The 15,981-nt window shown below is 37.2% G+C and overlaps 1 protein-coding gene across 4 annotated transcripts in view; it reads right to left on the minus strand.

The window, feature by feature from the left end:
- The window catches only part of LOC131426098 (NADPH--cytochrome P450 reductase), a 48,053-nt gene that overhangs the window by 9,871 nt on the left and 22,201 nt on the right, over positions 1–15,981 (minus strand). Inside the window, exon 1 of one of the 4 annotated variants that reach the window (XM_058588540.1) lies at positions 3,323–3,531. The exons of 2 other annotated variants lie outside the window; for them this stretch is intronic. The gene's annotated coding sequence lies outside the window, so the exon portion shown is untranslated. Of the gene's footprint in view, positions 1–2,138; positions 3,016–3,322; positions 3,532–15,981 lie in introns of those variants that run through there. One more of the 4 variants, XM_058588541.1, reaches the window with a different exon arrangement.

Genomic DNA, 15,981 nt, shown 5'->3' on the forward strand with positions numbered 1-15,981 from the left:
ATACGACAACTGGCTTGTAAGACCAGCGCCCTGGTGTGATCTCATTTTTTTTTGAAAAAACCTACTTAGCGATTTTGAGATTTCCGAAATATAATTTTTATTTGATGCCGAATATCTTAGAAATGTATGAAACGTCGAGATCTAATGTAATCTAAAAAAATATTTATATTAATCTAGGTGTCAGAGAGTTGATTTATAAAAATTCGGGATAAATCTCAACGTTTCATGCATTACTAAGACATAACAGAAAAACCGGATAAGTTTGAAAATTCGCGTAAAAAACGCGTAATTTCGTAAACCCGCGTAAAAGCGTAAACCCGCGTAAAAACCAACATAAAAAAATCCATATAAAATCAAAACAAAAGTGAATCCTAAAACATCAGCATTTAGAATATCTGGTACTTCTAAGTCAACGATCGGCACCAACAGGGTCAAAATTGAGAAAAGATCTGATAGACTAAACCAATAAGTCACGTCTGCTTGTCACTCACACTTCAAACAGCAACGGAAACTATAAGAAAAATTTCACACTTTTGACCTTCGGCTTCGGCTCATCAGGGCATTAGCAGTTTATGTTCAAATGCTAAGGCCATCTAACGGTTCAACGTAAACCGCTAAGCAGACGTGGAGTTAAGGTTAAGGTTGAAAAACGCAAAAGCAGCTTCCTCAGTTACTGATTGATGAATCTTTAAGAAAAAAGCGTTATGCAAAACAGTTTTGCACCGGAATGCCATTTCTTCACTGAAGTGCCGAAGGAATGAAACTTAGTGACGGCGTACTGGCCATCAGCATATAGTAATTATTTAGGAGTTTTGGTACCGCATGGGTTCCGGTTAAACTATTTCTATTTTTTTTACGTTACGCCTTTGGCTTGAAAGAGCATCTCAGCAATTTGCAAAATACATCTCAAAATATCTTTATCCGGTGAATTATGGATGGCAATGGATCGGGGAGGATACTTGTTCATAAGCGAGTTATTGGTAACTCGAGTCTCGAGGCTAGAAAGTTCACCGTTTACGGAACAATCGAAATCGGGGACACTTTTTCCGATAGGCATAAAATATCCTCGTTTTTTGTACCATGTACAGACAGGCCTTCGAACATTACTGTAGTTTTAAAAGTTACCTGTGATCACACAGCGTACACTGCACAGGACGAAAATAGTATTTCATTGATCGAATTACTTTCAGATCGGTTCTAAACTAAAATTCTGAAACTAGTTCGACGTCATGACGAAAGCTAACTCATCAAGTATTCCCACATTGCATGCATTGTCCCGCCCATTGCTTTCTGCGAAATCTTTAGGTAGTTTGCCGACGTCAGAAAGCCATGGTACTTAAGCTATTTACGCAAACGTTAGTAGTTCGAATTATTTGCATTTAAACACGTTTCACTACTTCATGATTAACAGCAATCTACGTGATTTACCGATAGTTTTGCATGATATATGAGCTCATCGATGAACCTGTAATCGGTCAAGTGCAAATACGTGGATTCGACACTCCACTTGCACTGCATTGTTCTTTACCAGACACGTGTTTGGTTTCTAGACCAATTCTCTTAACCTCACAGATCCATTTTTCAATTGGTAAACAGGTACCATCACCAACAATTATATCATTTGAGGGTTAACCTATTTTTGTGCTAGAGCTAACTTTGGAATCTATTAGGAACTCACAATGACTTCCGATTCAAATTCCGGACAACCTAAGCAGCAGTATTCTACAACACAGTGACTTTAACTGCTGCACACTAAAAACGTAATTTCGAATTTAGTGATTATTAGACTCTATAAATCCTTCTACAGATCACTGAGCTGTATAGTTTTCCAAATTATGACAGAAAATCTAACAAGATGTAAAAGATTTTTATATGATTTATGACTTCATTTGACACTCCTGTGTGAAATCTTTTGGTGGAGTCATCTTTTGTAAAACACTGGAAATTTATTTCCAAACCTAGTATAAGAACAGGATTACTGTCAAACCGGAACTTTTTTACTGGAACATGCTGAACACCTATAGAATCTTAATTATGTTGTTTAGAAAATAATGATACCGTGCATAATTAATCTTGTTATTATGGTAATGATATACATTTGACAATCATACGAATCAAAGCACCCTCATTTACATTACCACCAAATTCTAAAGTGCCTAAACTTCCATTTAAACGACTTTTTTTACTGGGAACTAAAAAAAACAGTCACGACAGATTAATTCTTTTCCTTCGATTCAATGTCACCAGTTTTGGGTAATTGCTTCACGTTACTTCCACTCCATCCATCATTACACAACGTTTTTCTTTTCTTGTATGTCACGATGTCTGACTGTATGGCTGACATACACCGAACCAACACACACAGTGAAGGCCCACCAAGCAATTTTGATTAGATTGATACCGTCCTGTTGTTGCCTTGGGACGTCTCTTCCAGCAGTCTCCGTTGAAGTAGAGGAATTCCTCAAGTCATGCTTGATACGGACAACCAGGCGAATGAAATAAACACCATCAGCTTGTCGTAAATCACTCACCTACATACATACGTACACACACACTCACACAAACACACCATGATTATTAGTTTAGTGGGAGCCGCAGACTTGAATTTTGCGAACTTTGAGTTTTTGTTATGACGAGGAAACTTCAGATTTACTTTTTTTTTCATCGGAGCATAAAAAACCAGTATGTGAAATATGCGTTACAAATTTGATACCAGTTCGATTAACACATCTTCTACGCTAATTACTTGAACAATCGTGTTTAGCAATGTTTTCTAATGTCGATAATATCACTGTTTTGACCAGATGATTCCTGTCAAAAATGATTAACATCCATCTAGTCGTCATTGTTTTCTGATTCGACCGTATCTTCCCTGTACAGAAAGTGACAGCAATCGAGTTTTTTCGCTCGCTCGATGAAATCGAATGCCTTTGAGTTCGTTTGTGCATTATTTTTCTTGATTTTGATTTTGACATAGTAGTTCATTGGTACATTCTTGTACACTTCGCTGAGGTTAATTCAAACGAAAGGATACTGTACGGAGTTGTTATTGAATCACATTTGGTACACCTTTCACGCATTGATATCTGACATCTGTGATCCATCGACATCGCAGGTTCACTTTTTGTTCCGTCAGATGCCTTTATCGGAATTCACAGAACTATCACAGAAGCCACAGACCTCGACCAAGACCTTACGCGGCAACAAAATGAGTAAATATACGCAGTTACGTGAGACAACAACAGAACGAGGAAAAAATATATAGATTCATTCTACTCAAGCTCAATTGAAAGGTTCACATCACGGAAGGTCAAGTACGCACATCGGGGATATGATGGATGCCGTTTGCTGTTGTGTTGCACCACTACAACACCTTCTTCTCCTTAACCTTTCGCCGCCGCACACCACACACTGACAAAAGGGTTTCTGGTAAATATTTGCTACACGCTCACTGTGTCAGTAGTCTGTGTCCAGACACTTCACTCCGACTAGCCGAGTCGAACTTCATTCACCAAACACTGAAACGATACTGAACTGAAACGGTTGCTACAAGTAGGCCCTGGAAGCAAGCGTAGCAAGTTTTGCGTATATCATGAGATTGCGAAAAAAAAAACATTTCATTTTCGATGTGTTGTGCGGCGCTCATGCACGGACGGAGCAGCCTCTAACACGACACGTGTGTTGACACATAGAGACGGAATTCGAAGAGAAGTGCATTCGGCCAGACGGTGGTCGTCACTTCGATAAGCATGTAGGGCATCAACCGGTATTGGCGATAGTGTTGTTTGCAAAATCCATGTTGCACGACACGAAAACACTCAGAACAGCTCAGCTGATACCGAAGAGTACTGACCAATCTCTTTGTATATGTTACCCTAGAATCAGTGCAACATTTCCGAATATTTGGCAATTATTGAACCGAGCCTTATCTGTGCAAAGAAACACAGTGCGTTATCATGTGATGACAAAACAGAAATGGAACAGGTTATAGTAATCACAAGTGAGCTCGTAAAAGGTGTCATTTCACAATTATCTTACTCGTTTACGTGGAGACAAGCTACCAAGAGAAGAAAAAAAAAAGACTTTCGTTGGACTTGATGTCCGATAGCAGAAAGTCTTATGGGATTATATTGAGAATTAAAAAACAGTTTGTGTCAAAAAGAACTGGTACGGTATTTTTGCTGCTAGAGAAAGGTGCAATACAAAAAGAAGACAAAAAATCGGTAGACAGGTCAATGTAGAACAGAATAGAAGAGAAGGTAAACAAAGTGAAACTGTCACTTGCTCTTACGGCCTTTTGAAATATCAACCGAGATATGGTCACTGAAGCACTACACCGACGACACGACCAGACACTCCGAAGAAAAATCGGAATAGAAAGTGTTTGTGAGTGATTTACCACGAGTTACCATAAATATAGCGACCCCTTGAAAATGACAAAAACTAACTATTCGAGCAACACTGTTTAAGTTACTATGAACTAGTTACCAAGGAGCACCAAAATAAATAAACGAACAGTTTGAAATAGTTGTGGAATAATTCCACCGACTTGAATTTTTGTGTCTTTTCCGGTTATTTAGTGAATTTCGGAGAGCAAGTAAATAATTTGAATAATGATCGATGCAAATTATGATAAAGCTGAGTGCAGGTGAGTGCTTGAATTTTATTATTAAATTTAATTTTTCTATTTGCAGTTAACATTCTTTCGCCGCCTTCGAAAATGCTTCTGGCTATGAACATGGCCTACAAATAGAGGAGTTTAACAAGTCATTATCCTCCAGTTCCACGGTTACCAAACCTGATCGAGCATGTAGAAGATATACGACTCTCGGGTTCAATGTGGAAGATTATTTTTATATATAGCCACAGTGAGAAAACGCGACATTTTGCACGAAAACTAAAGCGGTTTCAAGATGATTACTTCCACTGTTTTTGTTATTATACAATTAATAATTACTACGTAGGTTTTGATCGTATACCGTAATTACCGTATCTATGTATTATACAAACGAAATTAAGAATAAATTGCAGTGAAAAACATTTTCGACTTCTCAAAGACGCTAGTGTTAATAAAAAATTTAAGATATCCTTGAATTATTTTCAAAATATTTTTATTTCATGCTTTAATAACTTTTGCTATTAATTAATCATTTTCATTCTGATTTTGTCAGAAAAAGACATACGATTTTTTCAATATCATGTTATTTTTATTTTCGTTAGTATGTCCTTTAACTACGAGTAAACTTTTTTCAATAAAAAACATTGTTTACGATAGTTGCATAAAATATTTTTTTTAGCATTATTTTGAGTTCCAAGTTCGTTGGAATATACCCTCTCCAAACACAGTTGCGCGTTGTAAGTTTCCTTATAGTTTCCTTATATTACATTTTGGTGGGGAAAGGGTTCCAATCAGCTTTTTACAGCCCTGTCCAAAATGTATTGCCCTCCCCGTTAATTTGTATCAGGCCGAATTAGCGCATGCGCGCCATATAAACGCCTCTTTCAATATGAGGAAATTACATTGTTACCCAGCAGTTTCTATTATTTCTTCATGTTGGTTTTCTTACCTTTGTTCATAGTTTGTATTCTGTTTTACCTTAATTCCAGTGTTCTATTCAGCTGTGATTCGTGTCTTTTGTTGTCATTTTTCACTCCGTACTTTTGCTGGCATGTTATGTTGCTTCCTTAAATGTAAAAGTTAGTTGTATGCAATGGTGTTTATATTCTTACCAATATTCCTTTCTAATTCTTTCAGCATTTTCGTATTTCTTGTTCCTCATCCAGTCATCCGTTTCCAAAAAAAAAATTGTGTTTTATTGATCTTTGTAGAGCAGCTCATCATGGTTTGACGGTTAAGAACTGAGGACATGCGTTTTTATTTCAATGATAATAACACTTGGGTTTAATAGTATTGCTACAGCATGTTCACATTTCGTTATCTTCGGTTGATTCTTGACAGTATATTACCATCCGCTCAGGCACTTTTGAACATCTGGTACACTGACTCGCAATCGAAATGTGTCACAACCAATTTGATGCAACACACCCGAGGGAACGGTATAATGTATGTTGTACACACAAAAACACATACATACACACAGGCACATACGCATACACACATGCATACATACCTACATGTATTCCACAAGCAAGCATCACAACATTGAGTTACTATTTCTATTCTAATAGATTCTAACTAAAATTTGTGTGCAAATAGTCATCTCATTAGTAGAGTCACCATGTTATTTTACCGATTACTCGACTTTCAATAAATTTATTGAGATAAAATCGAATACAAAATCTTTGCCTCGTCTGTAAGAAGCAATGGCACATAAAAGTAGTTCAGAAATTCAATACTGCTGTTTTAACGAACAAAAAAAAATGCTCCAAATTTCATGTTATTCTTGAAATTAATCTATCAAACAGAGATAACAGATCTCACTCTAACTAATGGTTTTCGTACATGAAATGACTAATGGATTTGAGATGAATGGGGGTACCGTTACCCAATTTCTATCTCTTCTATTGGTCGATCGTTAGTCCTGAGCTGAAACGGTGGCCTTTATTACCGTTCTTGCATGCACTCACTCTTACATTTCATTCACACATCATCTCACCCATCAGGTCCCAAACGATACATCCTCACAATATAAAATGGATGAACATCGTTTGACAGCTATCAGTGGTTTGCTCATTGGTTCGGTCATTATTATTTTATTATATTCTACAATATTCTATTTCATTCCACAGTATTCCATGGTACACAAACCACCAATAAACGTCAAAGATGGATTCGATTTACCGTTCATTTATTGTCATCGTGTGAAACCCAATTGGGATACGTTTACTCTACTTAATTTTCACTTCACACTGGTAATAAGGGCCGGTAGTATGAAAATAAAACATAAAAAAGAGCTCAGTTAAGCCCTACCGGCCTCTCCAACCCCGGATGTTGGAGCGTAATGCAATCAACATCTTATTCAAGTCGTTCCATATATTATTCATTTAATTCAATTATGAAACTAAAAACTGTAACGCATATCTTTATCAAATTGTAACGCTAATTGATTGTATGTGATGATGTTTGCAATACCGTCAAGCCCACCAACCAAAGGGAGGGAGTTGCGCGTTGTAAGTGTATCCATAGGCAAATCTTTCAGTACCACCCGACAATACAACTTTCTAGCTGCGAATATGAAATGATTAGATCCTTCCTCTCTGTGGCAGCGACGAAATTGTTCCAGTTCATTAAAGAAAAGATACAAATCAAATAAAAAATAAGCCAAAATGACTCAAAACTCCCTCAAATAATAAATTTAATACCTGCCACCGAACCAACTACACTCAGTGGTTTCGTTTTAAGTGAGAATCTCTTGTTTTTGTTTACATACCTTATGTAGTTACCAAGGCTACTGGTAACTGTTTTGCAAAATCAATAATTTACCAACTTGTGTTGCCAGTTCCAACATTTTTTCAAGCGATTTCGTTTTGACATTACCAGTTACTGAGGGGTAGTTAAATTTGCGATACAGTTTTGATAGTCGAGTGGCAGGTCGTGTCGTCGACTACACTCTCAATTATCATCCATGCAATCCAATCGGTTCTGGAAGAAAAGTGGCGCACTTGGCATTTGTGTAAAACTTTCGTACAAGACGCGAAAAACGTGAAGGACTGACATACGTACAAAGTTCAAAACGTTACCGAATCGCAATGAACGGTAGAATAAGGTGCGAAAATCACGTGCGCGGAGGCTTTAGACACAGATGCTGACAAAACGACATGGTTTCATTATGGATGATGAGACATACGTGAAATCAGACTTCCAGGACACTTGTTTTTCACTGCTTCTCATATGTTCGATTGCCTAGAAGACGTTTCAAAGCAGATATTTACATAAAAATACATGATTTGGCAAGCAATTTTCTCATGTGGAAAGCGAAGTGAGACAATCAACGGGTAGGTATGCATAAAGGAATGTCTTCAAGAGCGTCTACTCTACCTTATATGGTCACGCAATGGTCCTAAGCTTTTCTGGCTGGATTTAGCTTCGTGCCATCACTCGAAAGATGTTTTGAAGTACAAGGTACAAAGCTAATGAGTTGCCGAACGACTTCTATTTCCCGAACACACCGGAACTACGGCAAATTGAGAAAATGCTCCGAAAATACCATAAGGAAATAAAAGCGGAGGATGGATTGATTTCCACGCAAATAAAATCTTGATTCAAACGTTGTAACAACCAATTCCGAATGTTGTTGAATGTTTAGCTATCAACCTACAATGCCTGCACAAAATAATAATTGTATGTATTATTCAAAAGATTTCGTTCAATATAGGAACACGGTCTTTAAAATAAAATTTCAATACATATTCACTGAAATTCCGGAATTGAAAGTCAGATTTTGATCATGTTCAATAGCGTTCTGAGCTCGTAAAACATTTTTTAAAAACCGGTTCAGCCACCTCTGAGATAATTGGCTGCATATCCTTTCCTCGTGGAAGGAACGAGTGAGGCTCAATATAATCATTTATAATCACAGCATGTATGTAAATTTTATTGACGATAGGAAACACGTGCTAATGTGTGGTCGGTGCAGATGAATTCGGTTGTGTTTTGAAATCGTTGTAAGTTTTCGTTCTCCCGTACACGCTATACGAAACTGAACAACAGCACACGCTGTGTGCTTTATTCGCAAAGGCGGTGGCGTTTTCTTCCGTACCGTACTACACTTTGCCAAAAGATTATCTAATAAAAAGTACTTTTCATCCAACAGAGAGGTTGTACAGGAACTTAATATTTAGCAAAACAAGTCGATGTTGTTTCCATATAAATGTTCCATGTAAAAATGTACTCAACAGTAAGTGGGGTTTACTCAACGATTGAGTTTTCTCTATTCAATTTGATGTTGAATATGGTTTACCTAATTTTAATTTGAACTCCCGGCTTTGTTATTTGTTTGCTAGCAACAATCGAAAGAGCGAAGGAAAGGGGACATATAGAAATACTCAAAAACAGGTAAAAACATTCAACCGTTGGGTATTATTTCATCTCTCCATGTTCGTGATGTTTTCGGGTTTGTACACGGTTAAAATAAAGTACTCATTTATGTATATTAATCGACCCATTTCTGTCAAAATTGAAAAATCTTATTCAGTGGGTAAATATATGTTTCTCAATTAGGGGAAAAGCGAATATGTGTAAATTTTTATATGGGGAACGAACCGAAAATGGGTGAAAAATAATCCATTTTTAAAATGGTTCAAAAATCAACAATTTCGGATTGTTTACAAATAACAAACTGCATAAAAACTATTAGATAAATTACAAATCTTTCTGTTCTTCTGCAAAAACAGAAGACATCTGCAACACATAGACAAATGTAATCACCTAGTGTTTCTACGTCATCACGTCGCAGAATCTGGCGAACATAAACTGTTTTCAGGTTTAGCCTTCCGGGAGTTTTACTGAGCCACTTGGGTTTGGATTCGCTGCTGATTAATCATTGATTGCTCGAGAAATAGCGAAGGGATTCGCACGCCTTCCTACGCGCATGCACTTAAAAACAGTCGATTCTTTTTTCTGTCATAATTTTGAACGCTTATAATTCATTTGTTGATGGATTTATTATGGTTCAACTACCAATCGATTCGCCAACATTTAACTTAAACTTTTGAGCCAACGTCGTCTATTAAGTATTTCAATAGTATACCATTGAAAAATCGGTTTGAATTGACCTTTGTTTTCACGAGCCAATAACAGCTTACCATAAAGATGTTATCCTCGACCGTTCTGGACAGAACGAACTATCGCACAAAAAGGAATCTATAAATATTTGCGCCGACACATATTTAACTCAGTAAACGTTTGACTGTGAGTGTGAGGCAAGTAGTTTGACTAGCGAGTGGATGACAAAAAAATAGATGTTATATCCATTGGCTCGTTGGATGGTCACTTTTGCATTGAATGCGGTGTGTGAATGCCATTTTCCGTCTGCTGCTCAATGTGTTCGCTTGATGATATTGAATACCGATTTGTTGTTGATTTTGATTTCCGGTAACTAGCAGACCAATTTAGAACTATCGGCGATAGATTTTTTGGACCTAATTTAAAGTGCTTGTATCTCGGTGATTTGTTGATGGATTTGCCACATTTAACTTAACTCGCAGTGGCGTCTCGTCCTCATGTGCACCTCGTGCACTGCACAACCGGTCGAATTGAAGGAATGAACTGCATCCGCAACCTCATCCAAATTCAATTATTTTTTTGGAATCTTTATTTATTCGATGAAAGTAGGTTGGATCGCACCGAAATTGCGTGTATTTACACGCATCTCACATACATCAGACAACAAATTTCAAGTATCAGTTGTCGCTGTGTTAGTGTCTTTTTCGTGCACATGAGTTACTGCACAGATTCAAGAAGAGAAAGAATTACTCAGCTCTGAGATTTGTTTGTTTATTAAAAAATCCCACCCGAAAGTTAATCGTTATCTCATTGTATTGAAAAACACAAGCGAATCTCCATTCATCAATCTTTAGTTTTCACTTTTTCACTTACAACGAACTGTTACATCTGCTATTGTACCACATAAGCAGTGCACAACTAGTCAATTTTGTCACGAGACGCCACTGGACTATCAGTTAAAGAATATTTTTTTAAAAATCTTGCCATATAAGAATGTTTGGAAAAGGATCAAAATAGAATCAAATATTATAAATGAATCTAATTTAAATTTCCTCTTCCGTAAACAAACTATGCGCTTGAACTAGAGTAAGTTTTCACTTTGTTTGATTTTGTGCCTCCAACCCTATCTTTATGTTTGTATTTATTGTATGAGCCTTGGTATTGCTTCATTTAATGGGATTGTGCTGGAGCGTGTCTTGCATACAGTCCTATAACTTTTTTGTGTGGTCTTCGGTTAGAATGCAATGTTTCCATGTAAATCGCAGGTCACCTACGAAAATTAACAGTAGTGTAAAGACAATGACCCGACCTGGAAGGATTCAAAGTGTCAGTAGGATCGTAGTACTAACCATGTTGAAACAGAAAGGCCAAATTCCACAAAAGGAATGTAATGCCAAGACGTTGCTTTGTTGTGAAGATAATGAAATCTGTAAATTTTTTAATGAGCTAATACACATAAATGAGGTCGGAGATGATTTGATTGGAAACCTAGGAAAATTTTCAAACCTATTAGTAATGAGTTACTAGGGAGAGAAGATTGTTTCGATTTTTGACGGAATTTACTTATAATATTATGTGACATCTAACGGTTCTATATTTGTGAGTCTGTGCAACTATTTTGTACTAAACTAGGGAGGATAGTTCAAAATCATTTTCAAAATTTCTTCGAAACCTTATTTTCCTGATGTAACAACAACTTGGCTAAAATGTTACTGCATAAAGCATGACCGATCTGAATATTCGCATGTTTTTTTTGCAGCGCCGCAAACAAATTTGGAACGCAAAAACTGCTTGGAAAGTTTTCTGTGGCGAATGGAAAGAATGACCAGTTGATAGATGATGTGATGAAGTGTTCGATTTATTGTTAATTGTTTAGTAATTTTCCGCATCGAATCACCAACGAAAAGTTAAACGTTATAGCTCACGATCACCAGCACGCAATTTGTGATGGGGCTAGCGCTACTCAAAGATCGATGGAATATAAATCGAATATCGTTTTCATCACGAAGACACCGTATCAGGCAGGCTCTAATATAGGTTTTGATAAATTCTTTTGCAGTATCAATTGTGATCTCACAATTTTTAACTAAACTTCTGGTTCAACTTTTCCAAATTTCAGATCAAATTTCTAAACATTCTTCGAAAAGCTATTCCACCTTTCACGTTGATCAATTTTCCAAACAGTTGCCAATTTCTCGGTCCGTTCTACCCTTTCGGTAAGCATCGGGTAAACACGAATTCCAGCGTTCAGGGCATCCCCAACCGATCGTACACGAGTGTCGCAAGTCATAGCTCCAATATAGTTTACCGGGCCGTCGCTGCTGCTGCTACTGTTGCACCATTGACCATTGCTAATATACCGCAACCAATCAATTCGCGATTGATACCGTGAAAAACAGGGTGCACCTCACCTTGCCGGCCCTTAGGAAAGTAAGGTAAATAAACTGCATGTGCGTTATATTCCGAGCCTGCATGTGCGATCAGCTGTTGGAACTAGACGCTATGCGATCGATGGTGGCAAATGGTGTATAGTCTTTATCACAAGAAACGCATTTTTCACTGACATATGTGCGAGCTGGGATCGGAAAATCTACAATGATTTTATTCAAGTAAAAGATTCGTTTTTTCACTCTTATTTAGATGCATTCGAAGAAAATCTAAACCGTTTTCTATTTACATTCCAACAACAAGCTTAGCCTACTGTTTCGACAAACTTCGGAGCCGATCGGCAGTGCAGTACAGAATTTCACAGTCAGTGCTACCATTCTTCGGACGCCATCAATTTTCAACTGCATTTTTTTGTCTGTGTTTAGTGTCTAAACTATTCATTTCGTTAGAAACAGCTTGTTTGGAGAATTTTTTTTCAATTAGGAACACGCTATCCGCCCAAAATATGGAATTATTTCAGTAAAAATTTGCAAATCTTCATTGAAGGATCAAGATGAAGTGAGTGGAAATTGGAATTATCTGCAAGCAGACCCTGCCAGCTAAGAGAGAAATCACTCTTCAGTTTAGCAACGCTATCGCACGGCATCACATTCAACATATCATGTCAAATGTATGCGTGCGCAGTGTTACTAGTTTGACATTTTTTCACCTACTTGTATGTACAAACTTCAATGCGGACTCGAAATAAATGCATTTTTGATCAAAAAAAAAACGGACCGAATTAGTTTGTACTCCCAGTACTAAAGTGAAATATTGACGATAAATTTATTATAAAACAGAAAAAATACACTAATAAATAACCCGTCCAGTCAGACATAACCGAGGATCAATTGGCTGTCACTTTCGGTTCAGGAGGTATAATGGTGTAAGTGGCATAACCGGGAAAACGTTTTATTTTCGCTCAATTTTTTCGGAGATGGCGGAACCCATTTCTACAAGTTTAGGCTCGTTTGAAAACTACTTTTGGATTGTGAATCAAGCTCGAAGGCTGTCACTTACGTTCTCGGAAATATAATGGTATGATTGACATAACCGCCAAAACGTTTCTCTTTTTCTCCGCTCAATTTTGTTTGAGGAGGCGGAACTGATTCCTACAAGTCTAGACTCGATCGAAAGCTACTTTAGGGCTCTAAGTACGAAGATTAATAGGCTGTCATTTTCGGTTCCAAATGGATATAATGGAACTGCACCCGGCATTATTCAACTGGTGCTTCAGTCAATGGCTAATATGAGGTTCCGTTCCTCAAGCCTAAACGCAGAAGCAAAACAACTAGTTCTTCTGGTAACATTTCTACTAAACAAGAGCGATTGCGTCATCCAGTTGCTGGTTGTTTGCATTGAAGAAAAGGAAAACGAAAAGTGGACAACGATGGGGAACATTATACAAAATCAACCGTTCTAATGGCTCTAAATGTTATCTAAGGATTACTTCTTTGCAAATCGGAGGTAAAAATCATCAGTTTAGTGCAAATCTAGAATAATTTGATTAGCTTTGTGCTGCGAAATTCGCACCAGACGAGAGCAAATAAAGCTTGGCATTTGTCTGCATCGTGTTGGACAAAAATATTCGAAAAGTGTTTATTATCGCAGAAAACCCCCTTCTGAAAGCCGGGAATAATACTCGAATATTGAAATGTATGAAATATTGAATTATATTAGCGATTGAACAACTTGTGTTACGATTATATTTATGTAATGATTTCTTCTAGGTCAAGGCTCAAACTAATAAATGACTTGGAATGGCACCTTACTTCCTGGAATACAAAAGTAATTATCCGTATCCAAAAAGTCATTTCCAAGACTCCAAAGCCAGGACCCCAAAAGTAACGTAAATAACTTATTTAGAAAGCTGTCTTAAACTGCCGCTCTAATTGCTAGAATACAAACGCAATCTTCCGAAATCTAATGAGTTTTTCGGAACTACAAAATCTTAAACGATCAAACGGTATCAAATAAGTTAATATCTATACGCATCTCGAATGCAGTCCTATGTCAATCTCTCGGCTGTGTCGTTTGAAAGCTACTTTTGGGTAGGGAATCAAAATCGAAGATCAAATGGCTACCGTTTCTTGTTCCGGAGGTACAATCATATGAGTGATAAAATCGTCAAATTGCGTATATTTCTATACACTGGGGTCTCTTTTTACGCGGGGGATACGTACCGCATAAAACAAAACCGCGCAAAAAAAACCGCGTAACTTGGGAAATCCGCGTAAAAAAAAACCGCGTAACTTTGGAAATCCGCGTAAAAAAAACCGCAAAACTTAAGGAATAATTTTTTTGATGCAAATATCTTAGAATGCATGAACGTCCAGATCTGGTGTAATCTGGTGTGAAAATCGACTTTGGGAAAATTTGAGACCGCTTAACTTCAGAAACCCACGTAAAACCAGGCTTCTGGCAGAGATTCAGAGCTTTTTCGATCAAGTTGTTGTAAGATGAACCGAAAAGATTGTTTTATATAGAGTTTTTTAAATGTTGAGATGATTCCTTGGTCTAGCGGTTGTATTAGAGATGTTGTGTTTGGTGGCAAGAATAACTTTTATATTAGAATGTGTTAATTCGCAATGACCAGGGGCATTATCAATCAATAGCAAGGCTTTAAAATCCATTCCCTTGCTGTTTAAATACTTCTGAACTTCCGGTACAAAAAAATCATAGAACCATTGTTCAAATAATTCCTTCGTCATCCAAGCCTTGCGGTTAGACATCCAATGTACAGGATAATCTTTAGGTTGTACATTTTTGAGAGCACGTGGTCTCTTTGCCTTATGTATCAATAGTGGCTTTAACATACGGTCGCCAGATGCATTACAGCAAAACATCAAAGTTATTCGATCTTTCGCTGCTTTGAATCCGCTAGCCTTTTGTTCCGACTTGGCAATGAAAGTTCGACTAGGTATTTTCTTCCAAAAGAGACCTGTCTCATCTGCATTAAATATTTGATCTGCGTGGTAGGAGCCGTCATCGACTATTTTCATAAAAGTTTTTTTGAAATGGTCTGCGGCCGTTGTGTCCGCAGATGCACTCTCACCCTTTAGTTTTACATTACGGATTGAATTTCTTTGCATAAATTTGTAAAACCATCCTTTGCTTGCAGTAAAACTCCGGACAGCAGAGCTTGTACATGGCCCATCATTCGATAGTAGGCCATATAACTGCAAAGCTTTGTTTTTTATCAACTCCCCATCTAGGGGTATATCCTTTTGTGCGTGATCCTCAATCCAAAGCAGCAATGCTTTTTCCATTTTTACCATCGTAGGATCTCGTGTATATGATGAAAGCTTAGCAGAACCAACCGTTCCTTCAATAGCAGCTTTTGTTATTTTGGCCTCATTTTTCTTGATACTTCTGATAGTTGATTCATTCAACCGAAAAGCTCTAGCGACAGAAGCTGCAGTTTGACCACCCGAAAGGCACTGTAAAATTGATAATTTTTTGTCTAGTCATATGGATGTTCTTTGTTTCGAACTTTTCAATGCTTCAATAGTGGTCATTTCGAGATTTTTCAAATCCGACTTCAGAAAAAATGACCCTATAAAGAATAAAAAATATAAAAAAATATCAATTTACACAATATTACCACAATCGCTACTTGCTACACCTCTTTCCCTCTGAAAGTTCTCCTATGACAATCTCTGTTCCGTTCCGTCGGAGTTATGTCACTACAAACATACACACAAACATCCTTCGTATTATATAATATTAAACCGCATTTAAATATTAAATTGTTCTGAACATACCTGTAATCGTTATCGTGTCTATCTAACTAGACGGTCGTAGTAAACGGTAAACTAATAATCAATTACTCACTCGGATATATCTTACAAATGTTTAATTGTAAATCA

The sequence above is a fragment of the Malaya genurostris genome, chromosome 1 (genome assembly GCF_030247185.1).
Source record: "Malaya genurostris strain Urasoe2022 chromosome 1, Malgen_1.1, whole genome shotgun sequence".
NCBI lineage: Eukaryota > Metazoa > Arthropoda > Insecta > Diptera > Culicidae > Malaya > Malaya genurostris.